Source organism: Acipenser ruthenus, chromosome 26 (assembly GCF_902713425.1).
Source record: "Acipenser ruthenus chromosome 26, fAciRut3.2 maternal haplotype, whole genome shotgun sequence".
Lineage (NCBI taxonomy): Eukaryota > Metazoa > Chordata > Actinopteri > Acipenseriformes > Acipenseridae > Acipenser > Acipenser ruthenus.
In genome coordinates, this window is record NC_081214.1 from 18,385,267 (window position 1) to 18,403,645 (window position 18,379).

Genomic DNA, 18,379 nt, shown 5'->3' on the forward strand with positions numbered 1-18,379 from the left:
ATTAGTGGAAAGCAAGATGGAGAGTGTGACAGTGTTGACTAATATGAGCAATGCATTCATTACTGTAAATCATTTATCTGCTTATGTACTTTACATTTTTATTACTAAATCAGTCACAGAAAGCATTAGTTAATGAGTGGTGGTATTTTTTTTTCCTTTCACCTCATTATGTTCACATCAGATCTTTATTGATGTAACTGAATAACAGGTTGAGAGCCAGAGCGATACTCTCAGCCCATAAAATATTTAAATGCTGGGGCATTTTACAAAAGTGAATTGTTTGAGTTTCGTTAAGAACAGAGAAATCAGCGATCAGTGTCAAGTATTGTATAGGCCATCAGAATAGATGTCAAGGCCTTTGAGTATATATCTCTAAACCATCGCCCCTGTGTCATATTAACAAGTCAGCAAACGTGATCTTTCGTGTCAGCACAAATTATTTACCCAATGTCACCTCACCGTTGCAGCCCACTTAATGATCAGGGGGACTGAATATCAACAGGCAACCTCTGTTCTTGCTGTCAAGCCATTTGCCTCTTTTCACTGAAGGCAAGAGCCCAGCCTGGGAAGTCAGCTCCTGGACTCGTGCAGCTGACCAGCAGGAGCTGCTGAACTGCAAAGAGGTGAACTGTCCCCTACTGGTTTTCCTCCCCAACCCACAGGAGTGCAAAGACCAGTGCAGTGCTAAGACAAAATAGGCAACTCCGCATGACCAGGATTCAAACCAGTGAGGTCCTGATTGTGTGTCTCACACTGTCCTCCCAACACAGTACTGCCTTTACTGGGTGAACATTCTAAGGCTTTATATGAAGATGATCTACTAATCATAGGCCTTTTTTTTCCTCTAGCGGTACTACATTATTCAAGACAGCACTGCAGCTGGTATGAGCCATTGCTGGATTGATGATCCAGGGCTAATGTTTTCACCCTTCAATATTTAGAAACACACTGGCCATCCATTACTGTACCATATGCACAGCAGTTTGCTACCATATCAGGACCACTGTGCAATATGTGTTCCTGTCTTCAATTTCCTATTAGAGGAGGAAACTTTGGGTAATGGCAATGGATTGACTATTTATTCCAAAAAAAAAAATCACAAGACCCCGAAGTTTGAGGTTAAAGGTGGTGAAAAAGGGGCTAAGAGCATTATTTTCACTATTGGGCCTACAGGTATGGCTCGTATATAAAATCAAACCTTTATGATTGGCACATTTTTAAGAAATTGACTTGTTTGTTAAAGTACAAAATTACATAACTGATATTGTTTCATCATGCTTTGTTTAATGTTACAATATTATAAGATTATTGTGAAGAACTGCCTTCTGGGTCAGGTATCCCCTTTTAATCTCTGTGCATGAGCCAGCTCCAGGCACACCCTGGTAATCCACACAGAGCTCTCAGTGCTCACTTACTGATCAAACAATCCCAACTGGCAAATTCGTGTCAAGGACATTTAATACAAAGATCTGCATTTTGCTTTTCAAACACCAATCATCATCAAAAGGGGAGGGATCTGCCAAAGCATTTTCTGTTGGCTTAATTGCACCTGCTGCTATTGCCTGTTGAACCCGACGGTGAGATTTCCTCAAAACATTCAGGTCTTTTATGTTAATCTCAGTAATGCTTGTGCAAACCTACTTAAAACCATTGTAATATTATTCAAAGGGCATACAGCTAATGAATTAGTTATGTTAAATCACTGCTATGCTTGTCTTTAGTATGAAAGGGACCCACCTCATGGAAATAGTGAGGAGATACAAGTTCAACCAGAGCCTCTGACACTCCACAGAGTGTCTGTGGGCACCACCCTTCTTCAGTGGCTTTGTTGTCCAGTCCACAAACGAACAGGGCTGGGTACAAGTGTCATTGCTTTGTGTGCTACACTGACGCCAGCACAGTTATCTTACAGGACTACTTTGCATGGGTGCATCTGTTTGCATTCGTCATTCAAAGCAAAGTGATTTATCTTATTGGCCAATCTACAAACATTAGCCAAGATCTATCCATATGCACACTGGTACTTCACAGGCTTACTAAATACTGGAGCTCTTTCTGTATAAGATCTGTCTCCAATGATCCTAGAAACATGAATCAACCAATAGACAGTTCATGTGGGTGTTCTGTAATTTAGTTTACGAAATGTTTACTGCAAACCCCCTTAATGTAAAACAATTAAAAAAAAAACCACAGGATGGATTTACTGTTTATAAAAGATGACCCTATGTAGATTGTGATTGCCATACTGTGCTGGTAATGAAATGCCTGAGATTCAGCATTAGCCTGTGTTCAGCTTCTTGAGAGGATTGTGCAGCAATGATGGTCCTGTATCAGTGTTGTATTTTACCTTAGTGTTCATTCCTCACACCTACAAAAGGAAAGCTAGATTAATGATGTGTGTCCAAATGAAAGATAATGGACTTCTGTAGTTCCTATAAAGACAAAAATAAACACATGCAACAACAAAAAAATTCCAAAGCACAAAATAAACACATCAAACTCATGAAAAGCCTTCCCCGCAATGGGAACCACATGTTCATATATTTTGCTTAAAAAAAAAAATTGACCATGGCCTTATTCCAGCTTGTTGTGTGTTTTTGTTTTATTTATTCTTAATGTGCACAAAATATGGACTGTATTGTAGTTTGTTGTAAAATGAGCCTTCTGTAAGATAATATGTAGACCTTTGGAACTGCTCTTTTTCCACTCCAATGTGCTGTCAAAACAGCTTTGCAATTTGGACTGAATAGATGTAGCAGCAGCTTTCTGTAATCATTTTATTGAATTATTATACTGAGAGCAGCTACTGCAATTGCTTTCTTGATTGCCTGAGTTAATTGCAATACAAATGCACTGCTCATTTCTACCACAGAGCAAAATGGAACTTGCCAGGCGTAGATACTGAAAGCTGGGCAACAGGGTAATAGAAGTAACACCAAGGGGTCATAGAGGACAGTGTTGCAGGCACCTAGCCCTGCTTAATATTGAGGAAGAGTTCCAGCTGTGTGAAAAAAAGGAATGCAGCATTTTTAAAAGGGACACACGGTACATTTTGATGAATGCAGTCATTTAAATAGGTGAGGGATTTTCAAAAGTGAGGTGCGCAGTGGTAATTTATAGCACTGTGAAACCTATGATAATTTTATATTTACAAGCTCACTTTGGCTGCAGTAGCAGATGGGGCTGAAAATACAGTTACAGAAACAACAATAGAGAATGATAGACACATGCATAATAAGATATTATTAAACAGGTAAGGTGTTGAGACAAGGCACAGTATATAGTTATGACAGCAACAACACATGCCACGGTGGTCAAATATGGTACAATATCTGCACGCCTAGGGGTGTTTGGCATGAGGCAAAGCCAAGTATCATTACAGCCTAGGCGTGCAGATTTACAAAGGGTACCCCCTATCCCATGCCACCCCTTCCAAAGTGAATTGGTTGAATCAGGCAGAGTGGTTCTGAAAGTATGGTGATATTTGGACAGGCTGGAACACTTGTAAGCCAATTTAGATTTATTTATTCTTGCCATTTTATAAAACTTCATTGAAAGCCGTACCAAGAGAAATCTTGATAAAGCATATTCTACAACAAAGAAACATATGCAAACTAGGCTCCTAATGAAGAAAGTTTCTTCCTTGTAGAAAACTGTAGTTGTACGTATGAATGCATACCACAGTCTGCCAGATTTGTTACAGCTGGCTGGCTACTCGATGCCATGTTATTCACTATGTTTCAATTAACTGCAGTACATGTGGGCAGCATGGAAGATACAAGCAGTCTTTACGTTAAAAAAGCAATTCGATTTCTCATCTCTCTGGTTAAGCATTGGAGATCTGATCAGTCCAACCTTTAATAATACTCATTGCATCACTAGGTTTGTACAAAAACATGATCTAATACCAAATGACAGTTAAGGGTGTATTCCACACGTGCAGAAAAATGTACCCATGTGGAAATAATGCATGTTGGATGTATGTCAAATTCATGAATGTCATATTATGGTGCCGATGTGCAAAGTGATTTGCGGCTGCAAAACACTGATATCGCTGCGAAAAAACTTGTTTAGCTGCCATAAAGTGGGACTTTAGCGTTCACTAAAAATGCAACATATGTAAAGAATGGTTTTCACCTGCTGTTCTGCACCTGCTATCAAATGAGCACTTTGCCATCATTAATATATTTAAATGGTATTCAAATGCAGAAAAGAGGTGCAAATATTGTAATGAGATGTAAGGATTTAGCCTTGCATTTGGGCAATGGCTGACCCTCCAAAAACTTTACACCTCCTCTTACAAGGTGCAAACCATTGTATACGCGAGTAACTAAGAGCTTACCCATTCTGGATTGTCTAAGCATCTGCAAATTAAATGCAAATAATTCACTATAAAGAACATATTAATTAAATGATGGCGGGACAGGGAAAATCTTAAGCGTTTCACACTACAGTGATTCTTCGTGAACACAACGCTGCTGTAAATGCAATACAAGGACAACTGCACATGGAATTAAAAATCCATATCAAAATGCAGAGTATTAAAAAAAAACAGTACTTAGGGTTTTGAATGTTTCATACGTTGCTGCAGACTCGCTTAGTTTAAAAAGAGAATATGTTCAATGAATCGCACTATTTGAACTTGAACTACATGCAGGACTGTTCTGGGTACTTGTTCATTTGCACTTTTGATAGTTCTGTTATTTGTAGGATACAGACAGTCTCAGCTGAAAAAGCATAACCAAAAAAAAAAAAAAAAAAAAAAAAAAGCCACATCGTGACACTCTTCCACCCCAGGTGTATAGATGTAAGCAAGGCCAAACTAAAAGATAGAGATGTGTGAACCGATATATATAGAGAGAGAGAGAATGTAGATAATTTAGACCACAGGTGTTTCCATGCTAGGAGTTCTCTGATTATAATATACTGGCTTGCAGAGACAATGTTGTAATAATGATACAGTATGTTGTTGTCATTAGTGTATACTTGGTAGCCAGCTGCTTGTTTAAATGATCAAAGAGATTCTTCACGAGAAGGATCATCTTCAGGTTGTTCTCTGGAGACAGTGAACCTGCACTTCTGGTTTCAGTATCGTGTTGTGGTTGCTATTGACCTAGATTAAAGAGTGGAGAGGTTAATAAAAGTTTATCTGTTTTACTCTGAAACTTCAGATCTCTCGCGGGGGGGTCTTTCCCAGGCAGATTTCCACGGAATATTATTCAACATAATATTGTAAATAATAAAACAAATGAAAATGGCATGGACAATAATGATGGGACCGCTAACCTAATATTTTGTTGCACAACCTTTAGAGGCAATCACTGCAATCAAACGTTTTCTGTAGCTCTCAATGAGACTTCTGCACCTGTTAACAGGTAGTTTGGCCCACTCTTCCTGAGCAAACTGCTCCAGCTGTCTCAGGTTTGATGGGTGCCTTCTCCAGACTGCAAGTTTCAGCTCTTTCCATAGATGTTCGATAGGATTCAGATCAGGACTCATAGAAGGCCACTTCAGAATAGTCCAATGTTATGTTATTATCCATTCTTGGGTGCTTTTAGCTGTGTGTTTTGGGTCATTATCCTGTTAGAGGACCCATGACCTGCGACTGAGACAGAGCTTTCTGACACTGGGCAGTACGTTTCGCTCCAGAATGCCTTGATAGTCTTGAGATTTCATTGTGCCCTGCACAGATTCAAGGCACCCTGTACCAGGCGCAGCAAAGCAGCCCCAAAACATAACCGAGCCTCCTCCATGTTTCACTGTAGGTATGGTGTTCTTTTCTTTGAAAGCTTCATTTTTTCGTCTGTGAACATAGAGCTGATGTGACTTGCCAAAAAGCTCCAGTTTTGACTCATCTGTCCAAAGGACATTCTCCCAGAAGGATTGTGGCTTGTCAATATGCATTTTAGCAAATTCCACTCTGGCTTTTTTATGTTTTTCTTTCAAAAGTGGAATCCTCCTGGGTCTTCTTCCATGGAGCCCACTTTTGCTCAAAAAGCGACGGATGGTGCGATCAGAAACTGACGTACCTTCACCTTGGAGTTCAGCTTGTATCTCTTTGGCAGTTATCCTTGGTTCTTTTTCTACCATTCGCACTATCCTTCTGTTCAATCTGGGGTCGATTTTCCTCTTGCGGCCACGCCCAGGGAGGTTGGCTACAGTTCCATGGACCTTAAACTTCTTAATAATATTTGCAACTGTTGTCACAGGAACATCAAGCTGCTTGGAGATGGTCTTGTAGCCTTTACCTTTACCATGCTTGTCTATTAATTTCTTTCTGATCTCCTCAGACAACTCTCTCCTTTGCTTTCTCTGGTCCATGTTCAGTGTGGTGCACACAATGATACCAAACAGCACAGTGACTACTTTTCTCCATTTAAATAGGCTGAATGACTGATTACAAGATTTGAGACATGTGTGATACTAATTAAAGAAACTAATTCGTTTGAAATGTCACTATAATCCAATTATTTATTATCTTTTCTAAGGGGTACCAACAAATGTGTCCAGGCCATTTTAGAATATCTTTGTAGAATAAGCAATAATTCATCTCTTTTCACAGCTTCTTTGCTTTATTCTATGACATACCAAAGGCATGCAAGTATACATGATAAAATAGCTTTTAATTTCATCACTTTTCAGGAGGAATGAAGCATTATTTCAATGAGCTGTAAGGGTACCAACAAATTTGAGCACGTCTGTATGTGTGTATATATATATATATATATGCTTCTTGGTAACATGAACAGCCACAGTGCTTATTATTTCTTCAATGTATGTTTTCCCTTTCTAACTCTTAGACAAAGGGATGTGTCAACTTACTGCCTAGAAAAGCTGAGGCTAAATGGTCATGCTTAAACTCACAACCTTGCAAGTGAGGGTACCTAATTCTTGACCTGATAACCCCTGCCATCAGTGATGGCCTCAAGCAGAGATCTTGAATTGTATGGTGATTTTGTTGTGTACTGGTGTGGACTAATGCGCACTGGGAATGGAAACCACTAAACCATCATTTCAGTTGTGAACCACTATACCCACATTAACATGTGTTCTGTAACTTGGTTGGGGATCTTGTACCAGAACATGCATCTAGGTGAATTGCATTCACAACATAATACTGACGACCTTCTAGGGAAAAATACATGGTACTCCTCTTATGGGGTTAATGGTATATATATTGCACAGCTAAAGCAATAAAATAGCATGTCTCTGTAGATAATGACTTGGCTGCAGCATGTTCAGGTATTCAGAGATCTTGGCACTGCCTTATTCTGCTTTTATTTAAAATTGTCTCCTCAGTTTGAAAACAGCAGCCATGAAAGAAAATCTGGAAATAATTATGTCAGACATGAATCTTAAACTGAGTTCTACTTTTTGCTATTGAATTTCATCTGTTATATGCAGTTGCTACTTAGGGAGTTATTAGCAATTAAGCTCAAAGGGCCTTTGGGATGCCAGATTTATCTTGGTGTCTTTTAACAATTTCTTTGCTTTTTGATAAACACGGTGTTATGTTAAAAATGACAGACTGGATATTTTGGAGCAGAAAACAGCTGTGCTTTTGCTCACATATACAGTACTATACAATATTGGTTTTTAAAAGCATTCTGTGGACTTTTAACCGTGTCCAAATCAACAATTCTCGCTGCTTGTAGAGATCAATATTGTATTACAAGACTTCTTGAAAAGGCAACACTGTTAATGAGCAATATTGCACATTTCAAATCCCTAAACATATTTTTATATTCAAACAACAATTGCCATAGTTTGACTGTAAATATGGGCCTATTATTTGGACAAAACATTATTGTCTATTTTAATCATCTTTATATTTATATATTTATAAAATACATAAGACTTCCTGCTTGCATTATTGTCTGTTAAATTTCCTGGGGCAAATCAAATCATAAACCAAAATCTGTTTTGCAACTTAAGAAGGTATCGATTTAAATGTGTTCACAGCTTCCTGTAAAATGTCCCTGATGGTATCTGTTTCTATCATTTGGTTGGCATTGCAAGCTGATCTCATTTCGTGCATGAGTGCAGGCGTGGCTCTTGACAAGGCTATTAGTGGAATTGATTTGCTATCAGGCCGATGACTGCCCCACTGAATAAGACGTGGAAGGGTCTAGCCCTGTGGTCTGGCACCTACGAACATTGAATTAGCAGATAGAGGTACCACATGATGGGTGTTGCACCTATCGATTAGATGAAAGGCATATTACTGTTCATCTGGGTCCTGATTGACACATACTGAGGGGTTTCGAAGCATGGCAGCTGTGCTGGGCAGTAACAGTGTGTGAAAAGCTGCCCTCAGGCAGGGATTATGTTGTAAAACGTGACTTAAATTAATTGAAAGTGGATCAAATGTGACATCCGTAGTGACACAGGTTTTGAGTTAGGTGGTGATTATTGGGCTACTGAAGATATATATTTTGAAAATTTAAAGAGCATTAACAAATAATAGTCCTTGTTTGATATATTGTGTAGCAGAAGTTATGCTCTCTCAATTTGTTCAAATTAAATTCCTGACATGTATAAAAGCTGTGTCTTCCTATTGCAAGGCAGATCTTACAGTTTTTCATAAAGGGCTAATAGTGGAAGCCTGGTTTGCAGGTGCTTCCATATACTGTAATGCACAAGCAAGTGGCGTTTCATATAGACCAGTCATAAAAGTGATGAATCTGTGGCTATTCTGGAGAATATTCAAAATTCCACCCTCAACATCATGGTGGCCATATATCTTGTTGACAGCGTTTTGACGAGGGTTTCTCCTTTGTGTTTTGTCCAGTGCCTGTAATTTAGAGTACTGCATCAAGGAAAGGTTACTAATGATGCATTTCACAGTCCGGGTTTCCATACAGCGCAGGTAATTGCAGTTTGTTATGGAATCACATGTCAAGCATGCCATCTACTTTGAAGAAAATGCAAAAGTCCTTCACAGTCATATGGCTTTCTGTCAGCTTGAATCTTGAGCTCATTCTATCACCATGGTTCACAATGCTTTCAGTCTCATTCGATTGAAAATGGATCGCTGGCTATCTGAGGGATAGGCATAACAGTGGGGGAAGAACATTTACAAATAATGCATGTTCAAGGCAATCATTCGTAAAGTAAGGAGTGTACAAATGTACATTTTGTGTAATATATATATTTATTTTAGCTCAAAGAGATGTCAAGCCATGTGCCATCTCATTTGTTTACATATCTATTTAACATCTTCCTCAAACAATTACATGAACATTATTCAGTGGCAGGCAGATTAGATGTGAAAATACGCTTTAATGGCTGTCCTCCCCAGCCAGGTGTTCTTTGCCAGGTGTTCAGAGCAAAGGTATCTCTGTATTGCTTCTATCACACAGCTGGGGATCACAGGGCTTCCTGTAACAAAGAGGGTAAGGGCTTACAGAGAGACGCTGACAGTTTTGTATTGTACTCTAAGTATGAACGTATTGTGATGGCAGGCAGTGTGGTGTGGATTGAAGTGAAAAACGAAGCTAAACTGAAACAAGACGGTGATGAAATCAAGGTTGTTATGTTAGTACTGCAGCACTGACATGCAGATAGATTAGTGCAGCACAGAACTTTCAAATAAGGCCAACGTAACAGTATGTTGATGTGGATGACGACTGAGGCTGGAGCTGACAGTGCAGAAACGAATTACTGGTGTTTTTATTCTTTTAAAAATCCAATGAAAACACATCTGCCAGATACTGTAGAATGTTGTCAGCGAAAGGCAACAAGAATGTAAGAAAGAGAAGCTGGCATTAAAATAAATCTCAGGAGGGCAATTTACTAGAATAAAAAATGTCAGCTCACTTGAAATTGTATTGGCTGCATAATACAATTTGAGTGGAATTCTGGGAGAATTCTACCTGTATGCTAAATACTGGAAAAATGGTTTTGGTATCCTGCTAAATACAGGCATAGACCACTCAGCAAATGCAGCTACGCATATAACTGTTGATCATACATGGAATATTTAGCTTAAATGGATTAGAATCCCACATGAAGTTAAACTCTGCAGTCTGCAATTCATTAAGACAAACATGCCTAAACTGTAACCAAAGCTATAATTTAAACGTTTTTTTTATTTTTCATCATATACAATATTTTACTATAACATTGAACATCGCTGCGGGACATTGCTGCTTTAAAACCATAACAGAAGCCATTTCCACTTCCATTTATGCCCAAGATTCCTCTTTTTTTAATAATGTGAAGCACACTTGGCAGTTTAAAATTTGAAGGCTGAGCTGCAGTCCTTTTGTTTTTGTTTTTTGGAAAGGCATTGACAACTGCAGGTTCCTCCTCACAGTTTTCTAACGCGGTACTCAAAAACGACTTTGACTTCTATCCGCTTTTCTAGCTGTTGTGCAGCTGCCGTTTCAAAGGGTTCTCGTGCCTGCTTTTCAAGTCTTTGTTTCTTCCTGGGAAAGAGTTCAACAACATCCTCTGTTAGTTAATGGCCTTGTTGTGCTTTCTATTGTCCCCTGCTCAAAATGTAGATGGCTGATATCATCAAATGCAGGGATGACGTCTAAAATAAAAGCAATGTAGCCCAGCCGATATGTTTTATAGCCCTTGACTGCTGTTTTATTTCAACTCAACTTGTTGCTCCTAATCTGTGATTAAGTATGTTTACAGCATGCTCTTAAAGGTGTATTAACCAAGTCTTAACTGTTGACTCTCTAGGATGCTCATTTAACAGAAATCAGTATTCTAGCTCAAATACATTGTCACAGGTTGCTTCAATCTTTGTTTAGACAACAGCAATGTCCTGTGGCCTGGTAGTTTTATTTTATTAGAGGGCAGACTTGCATGGAGTTCTAGGTAATGACCGTCATACCATGTTGTGATTCAAAGGTGCCCTCTGTCTAACTTTGAAGCATTCGCTCCTGAACTTTCAGCTCATATCAAATGTCTTAATCGTGACATGATACACCAATGATTTTTTTTTTAAAATGTTTATGCATCACTGCAAATACAAGTTCCTATGTTCAGAGTATCTGCAGTATAGTGTCTGTGTACTAGAATTGTTGCAGGGTTTCATCATTGTATCATTATGAGTATTATGTTTTTACCACTAAATGTAAACACATAACAGTCCCGTTGATAATGCTATTGCCATTAATGGCATTACTGTTGTGCGTGCAAATTAAAAATCCAACTCCAACAGGAATAGCTCTGATATGTCTTGGTAGACAAAACCAACCGATTTTAGAATTGTGCAGGGAAATTCATATTTAGCAAAGAACCTTGGTAAGGGGTGTGACTTGCTGTCCAATAATTAGGAAATCCATGTTATCATTAACTTGTTGCGATTATATGTATAAATAATTTCAAGATGCATAAAGCTTTTTAATTTAATTTAAATTTACTAGCTTGTTTTGTTCCTTATAGGGAGCTAGTTTGTAATAACATATAATAATAGTAGTGTATATAATACTTATCACAATTACATTCTTACATTTATCATATTCGCTCAGTAGTATCCCGTGCACATTTTGGGAATCCTATATTATCAAATGGTCCAGCCGGCCCATTCTAGGTGCTCAATTTGTGTGCAACTTTACCACTGGTAATTCAGGGATAGTGTATGGGATTTATTGTAATCTCCACACTACATATAATAATATTTACCATCCGATTATCATTAAGGGTGCAGTGGTTACTATCAGTAGAGGTTGCCATTTCTCAACTTTTAAGAACCTGACATTTCCATTGCAGGAGAGGAGAGTGCGTATAGCTTTTACTCTGGCTTCGTGCAGTTCTGCGGGCTTTGCTTTTTTCTCCTTTTGTAGGGGGGGGTGGGAGGAGCTGGTTTCCTGCAATTGTCTGTCTCTTTCCCCCCCCCCCCCCCCCCCGAAGTTACGTATCGAAGCCAAAGCTTTCTGCCTGAGCCGCTGAGGTTTGCGTTGCTAGACAGGATCATAGTCTCTTTCTCTTTTACCACACTGAGCCACGGTCTTGTAGTTCTACTATTTCTGGGTGTATTTTTATTATTTTTTACTTCGTTTCTTCCTATTTTCAAGATGACAGAAAAAGGGAATGCTTGGGATAATAAGCTGGTAGGTAACCCCTCCCCCCCAGTGTGTGTTTGTCTGTCTGTCTTTTGTTGTTTGGGTTCCAGGTTCAATGCCGAGTGTCAACACTTCTGCACAGGAATAGCAGCAGAACGAAGGAGGAACACTGCGCCGATAGATATCTGCGAAACCTAACACTCACCGGCAGACTACACTGTACTGTGGGAACTCGAAGCGCACTTCAGCTAAGACGAGATACTAAGAAGCAAGTATAGGATAGAGCGCCGTTTCATTATCTAACGTGGGACTGAGACAAATAGGATATACGTAAATTTGTTTTAAATACCTGGCATCCACACCCTTAAGAAGACTTTGGATTTCTACTGGATACAGATGATGGTAAAGGATTTGAGTAATTATAATTTTGAGTAATTATAATCAGACTGAACAGAGCAAAGGATAGCAATGTTTTTTTAATTTTTGCGTCTTCTCCGATACTACTGGTTGTAAAGTGATGCCGTTGAAGTTACTATCCCTAATCGTAACCGTCTGCTGTGCGCGGATAAATGGGAAAACATTATTTAGCATACTGTGAATTTGTATTGGAAAGACCGCTAAAAACAGCAGCGGAGCCTCTTTGTAGAGCAGTGCAGTTCATTACTTTTATAATTCGAAGATTACAAATATAATGTGTGTTTTTAATCGTAATCTCACAGTCAATACTGTTGCTAAAGGGTGAGGCGTAACAGAATGGTTTGGTATTGTCATGTGCGATACAAACCGTGTATACAAAGTGACACAATAACTGCATTACCAATAACACGATCATACTCAGAGATTGATACATGTATCATTCTGGGTTTGTGTGAACAATGTTATTTACAATGTTTCAGTGCTTCCTGCTACAAAATAACTATTTCGTTATACAAGTGCAATATTTTGCTTTGCAGAATACATTGTAGCAAATTGCTTTAAATTCAGAGCTAAACGCAAATGCATGGTCTTGCACGGTGTTTCACGTTAGTCCAGGAATTTTCTTGGCTAGCCTTACATGATATGAACAATACATTTATAAAAACATGTATTTGGAATAGCTCATTACATACAGTGACGTCTCCACGTGTTTTGTATTAGGTGAAGTTCAGTTTCATTAACTTCGGTAGCATTTTCACATATGGTTGGTGCTTCTGTTCCCTGTAAAACTAACATTTTAACTCGCGTTTACGTCGCAATGTTTTGCTTTGAAACTCAGTATTAAGTCGCCTTTTCGAATTCCAGAGATGCAGTTTAACAATCTCTAATTGCGCCGTGATTTGAATTGTGTATTACAGCTCGACATTCTCTTCCTGAAAGCCGCTGTCCACATTCCAAAAACTGATTACACGGTCGCTGTTAAAACTTTTTTTTTTTTTTTAATGCGTATTTGTCTAACCCAGCGTGTTGGAGTTACTGCGGGTTTTGGAAAAGCATTATTTGAGTTAATGAGACCCATCTCTGGACTTATTGTCATAGGAGAGGTTACTTTTTCTGCACATTCCGCTCTGCTGTGAAAATGAAACAGTAAACAGAAATGCTAAATTATGGGTTTGAAAAATATTAAGCAGCCAGTTTGCTGTTTTTACGTTGGATATATATATAGATATCAGAAAATGGTGGAAGCAGAATGTATTCATACAGAATGTCTTAATATTAGCAAAGTGTTTTTAAAGCAATTGAGAACATATTGGTTAAGATGGGATACTCAAAAAAAGCAGTGAAAACATTGTGATACAGTAAAGCTATTCGTCAACATACTTGTTGTACTTGCCCGTGGAAAAACGTGGTTATTCGCATTGCAATGGAATCTGACTTTCTGGTCACCTTTCAGAGCAAATATAAATGAAGCAATGGAAATTCACGGTCTATAGTAGTTGTCCATGGTACTCTTTAATTTTTAATTAGCATATGACAGACGTCATGCGGGTCGGATTTCCCCGCACTAAGCAATGACTGATCTTCAAAGCAGATCAGAGAAGTAAAGGAAACTGCAGTTTATTGCTCCGCTGATCCAGGTAATCTGGTTTTCTGTACGAAAAACCGGAGCTTTTGTATGGTTATTTAATCTTGGTATACTACTGAATATAATCTGTTTGCAGTTTATAACTCCCGTTTTCAAGACCTGTTCTGCCTGGGGTGTGCAGCGGCACAAAACAAGTTAAACGTTTTTAAATAAATTTAAGTTGGCCTGTGTACTACAAAAGTTCAGTTTCCATCAACCATGTAAATGTTGCACTAAAATACAGCTCCTTTCTAGATTTTACTAGGTAGTTCGCACCATGCTTTGGCATTCGACATTGCTACTTTCTGCAAAACAGCGATTTAAACATTTTCCACGGACCACCAGATATCTATGTATATTGAATTATTTAAAATGTTTATATATATATATATATATATATATATATATATATATATATATATATATATATATATATATATAATCACTAAAAAAAAATCATCAAAATTGATATATAATATATTACCCCAGCTTTGTTGACATGACCTTAGTAAATCGTACAGGTGTACTGTTTAAGAGCTATAATTGAAAAAGTCTCATTAAGCAAATAATGAGTTCAATTAAGGGTCTAATTAAGTAATTGAGAGCTCATTTGGAATGAAAACCAGCAGACACAGGGGGTCCCCAGGACCAGGGTTGGCGTTCTGTTAGTCAGGTAGGTAGGTATGGGGTTCTGTCAGTGCCGCTTACAGAGGCATGCCTTAGCTTGTAATCGTACAGGTTGTTGATCTGATAAGTGTGTATGATTGTGCACAGTGATAGGCTTATGAATTGTGTTTGTATTTGTGTGGTAAATCACAATAACTTTAATGTTTACTTGTTTGGCAAGCTTTTCATGTTTTTAAGTTTAGTCGACTATTTACTTTGGCAGCCTTCTAAAGGGACAGGTCAAGTTGCAGATTGTTCAACAGAAACCTCTCAAAATCACCTTCTTTGCAAGACTGAACTTGATTCTAAAGAAACAGTGGCAGGAAAAGCAAACATAAGATTGAAAAGAGCCATCCTTCAACAATTGCCTTCAGCCCACTGTACAAACACTAGGCAACCTAAAAAAAATATTTTAAATGACAAGACAAATACTGTAACTTAAATGTTACGCTTGGGTGGTTTGTATTTTTCACTTTCATTCCCAATGGCAGGCTGCGGCAGCTGGTGGATCATTTTAAATACTAATTTTAAAAAAGCAAAAACTTCCATGTAGGAGCTGCTTTTGTTTATTTATTGTCTTCTTTGCATGTATGTCAGAGTCTACTTCTTTAGTGGTCTAACTGATCAGCTTCCCTCCCCCAGTAATTCACTAAAGCCACCATGCAATACACCTTTCCTTGTGTTTTTATAGATTATTTTACTGCTTAGTCAGTCTGCAACAATACCACTTATGTTAAAAACATCTTGTAAAATATATATGTTCTCTTTCTGATTGTTAATGCAGACTGATATAAGATGGATACATATGCTGAAAACAGCAGACTGCTATCACAGTATAGAAAGATAACTCCAGTCAGCACGGCACACTGGTAAAAACCACATATTAGTTCCATTCCTCTTTCAGTGTTAGACTCTGAAACTGTTAATTGGTTCTTATCTGTCTCTAGTGTTGAATGATTTCATTAGGACTTGTGTCCACCAATTAGGAAGGTGCATTGCAGGGCACTACCACATGGTAGATGAACACAGAATAAAAGATGCACCTCTTGCTTTAAAGAATAAAATGGAAGGAAGGAAAAATACTGAAAATGTAAATAAACCTGCAGAGTTAGATATTTTAAATGTTTAAAAAAAAAAAAAAAAACATTTGTTGACGGGTTTCTAATCACCATGAAACACTGATTAGTTGGTGTGATGCAGAAGAACGTAGCAGTTGAATCATTTCTATTTAATTTAGTATATTGTATTTTTATATTCCTCTCGCATACCAGAGCTGGTTCATTCCTTATCCATATGCCACTGGAGATCTGCAGTTTTTTCAGATGCACCACTTAGATGTAACCTTACCTGAGGTACAGGTCCTGAGTCCCTACTTTACCAGTCCCACTATGTGTGACCATGGGACAGTCTAATACCTCCTTTAACCTTATCTAAGCTAGTTCTAATTTATTTGATTTATGTGCAGCATTTCCAATGATCCCATACTAAGGCTAGACTTGAACTTTTAAAGCTTATAAAGACACAATCTTTTTTTTTTACTGTTTTGAAGGAAAATGAGATGTTCTCATATGAATCTGTTAAGCAATATTGTTGCAATGCTCCCTAAGGGCTTCCTTTCCTAAACGATGTTAAGCCTGTAGTCACAATCATAAGTTGGCATCATGCATTATGAATGGATTCCCCTCTTTGAGACATTAATTAATTTTAATAACACACAGTAGAAAGCACATGAATGCTCTCCTTGAATTCTCTGCTAGCTGTTTCCTCATTATCTATCAGCAGTCATATTCAATCAGCATCTATGACACAGAGTTCTGTTATATCAGTAAATGGACCAGCTAGAGGAATAAGTAATCTCTGAACAACCTCTAAGGGATTATTAATTGAAGGTATATTTTATATATTGATTTGTCTATTGCCTTTAGTTTAATTTAGGTTATACATATACAGTGTCATTTGCCATTCTGGATGAATTAATGCCCAATTTATACTCCGTACTTAATTATAAAAAGGCTTGGGGACTTATGTAAGTACAAATATTGAAATCCCTCATATATAATGTTGTCTTCATTATTTTTCAAGTATAATTTGTTATATAAGTTGTTCCTATGTAATACATTTGAAATCACTGCATGTTAAAAAATACTAGTCCCTGTAGTCTAATTTAAGTACTGGTTGACTTGTCCTTCAAATTCTGCTACATGGATCCCTACAGCTGAAGTGGACCAAATCCTGGGGAGGTGTTTCCTCCATTTGTGGAAGATGATACATGAACCACATGGGTTAGTGAAAATAGTACCAGGGTAGGTGTGTGCAGGCATAAAATAGCTGTGTACCTCAAGCCCATGTGGTGAGAACCTGTTTGAAGGTGGTCAAAGTGCTCTAATAACCTTTAGACCTTTTCCATGTAGGGGACAACCTAGTCAAGTGACCTTAGTATCATTTAAAAGCTTGTTGAATGTGTTTCCATTAAAAAAAAAAAAAATAAATTGTCTTAAGGAATGACTCGCATATATAGTAAAATAAATAAAACCAAGCTGTTTAACACGCTTTGTATCTAATGCCAGTAAAACCTAGAGATGTTGCCAGTATTCACTGGCAGTGTCCTTCCTTTATTGCTTTTGGGTTTGACTTGAGATGCTAGATTTTTAAAGTAAATTATTTCAAATAAGCCGACATAACATGTTTACACAAGAGATGTCTCAAATGATGTATTTTCAATCGTGAAAACTGTTTAATTTGCTTCCCTGCTTGTGTCGCTTTACATCGAGTCATCCCCAGCCTGAAACTGCCAAACTAATGACCTTCCCATCATCCTTCCACCATAGTCGCAATGAGTTCACGTCAAAGCAAATTTGGGATGAATGCAGTTCCAACATTGCCTTGTGATCACATCCCCTGTTGTAATAGCAAGGCACTCTCCCACTTAATTATCCTTATGCTGTCCGATACCACTTACAAGAGTGGTGAGACCTGAAGTGTTAAATGACTAGACATTATTTTTCCTTTTGGAGAGACCTTTCTGTCTGTGTGTCCATATGAAATGTTTTTGAATCTTTATATGATCAGGAGTACCGCTTATCCAATTGTTTCAACTTCGTATATGTTCTAGAAATAATAAATGAGGATGATATAAAGCCTGCTCATCTTCTCAATCTTCACCTTGATAGTGTATTAAATGTGCTTTGTAATGGGATGCTTGAAAAATTGTTTTTTTTTCAGTAGTTTGATTGCACTTGGTTGTTAGCTCGGAGACAGCGTTGTCACGTAACTACAGTGGCTGAAGACCAAAGTGATAACTGCACAGTAAAATAATTGCAAAGAGTTTATTATTGTTTTTTTGGTTCTTTACGGATAGTGGTGTCATAATTTAAAATTCAATCTTTGGATAAGTTATAACATTAATTTGAATGTGTTTATATTTCTAAATGCTAATATAGATTCCACCACCATTAATAAACCATTTCAGATAGGAAATTGGGAAGTTTATATGAAACCAAGCAGTTCTGTGATTTGAAATTGATCACATTTTCTAATAGTAAGCACATTTTAATGCAGAGTAATCTCTGTATCTGTATTGGCTGCACAACCATCAATTATTTATTTTTCAATCAGGAATGCTGTGGAAGTTGAAGCACACTCTACTTCA

General features: G+C 37.8%; 1 protein-coding gene across 5 annotated transcripts in view; it reads left to right on the forward strand.

Moving 5' to 3' along the window:
* LOC117430770 (probable E3 ubiquitin-protein ligase MID2) overlaps positions 1-18,379 on the forward strand; it is a 124,648-nt gene that overhangs the window by 51,457 nt on the left and 54,812 nt on the right. The window contains exon 1 of one of the 5 annotated variants that reach the window (XM_059000643.1): positions 11,907-12,071. The exons of 3 other annotated variants lie outside the window; for them this stretch is intronic. The gene's annotated coding sequence lies outside the window, so the exon portion shown is untranslated. Of the gene's footprint in view, positions 1-11,906; positions 12,072-12,166; positions 12,426-18,379 lie in introns of those variants that run through there. One more of the 5 variants, XM_059000646.1, reaches the window with a different exon arrangement.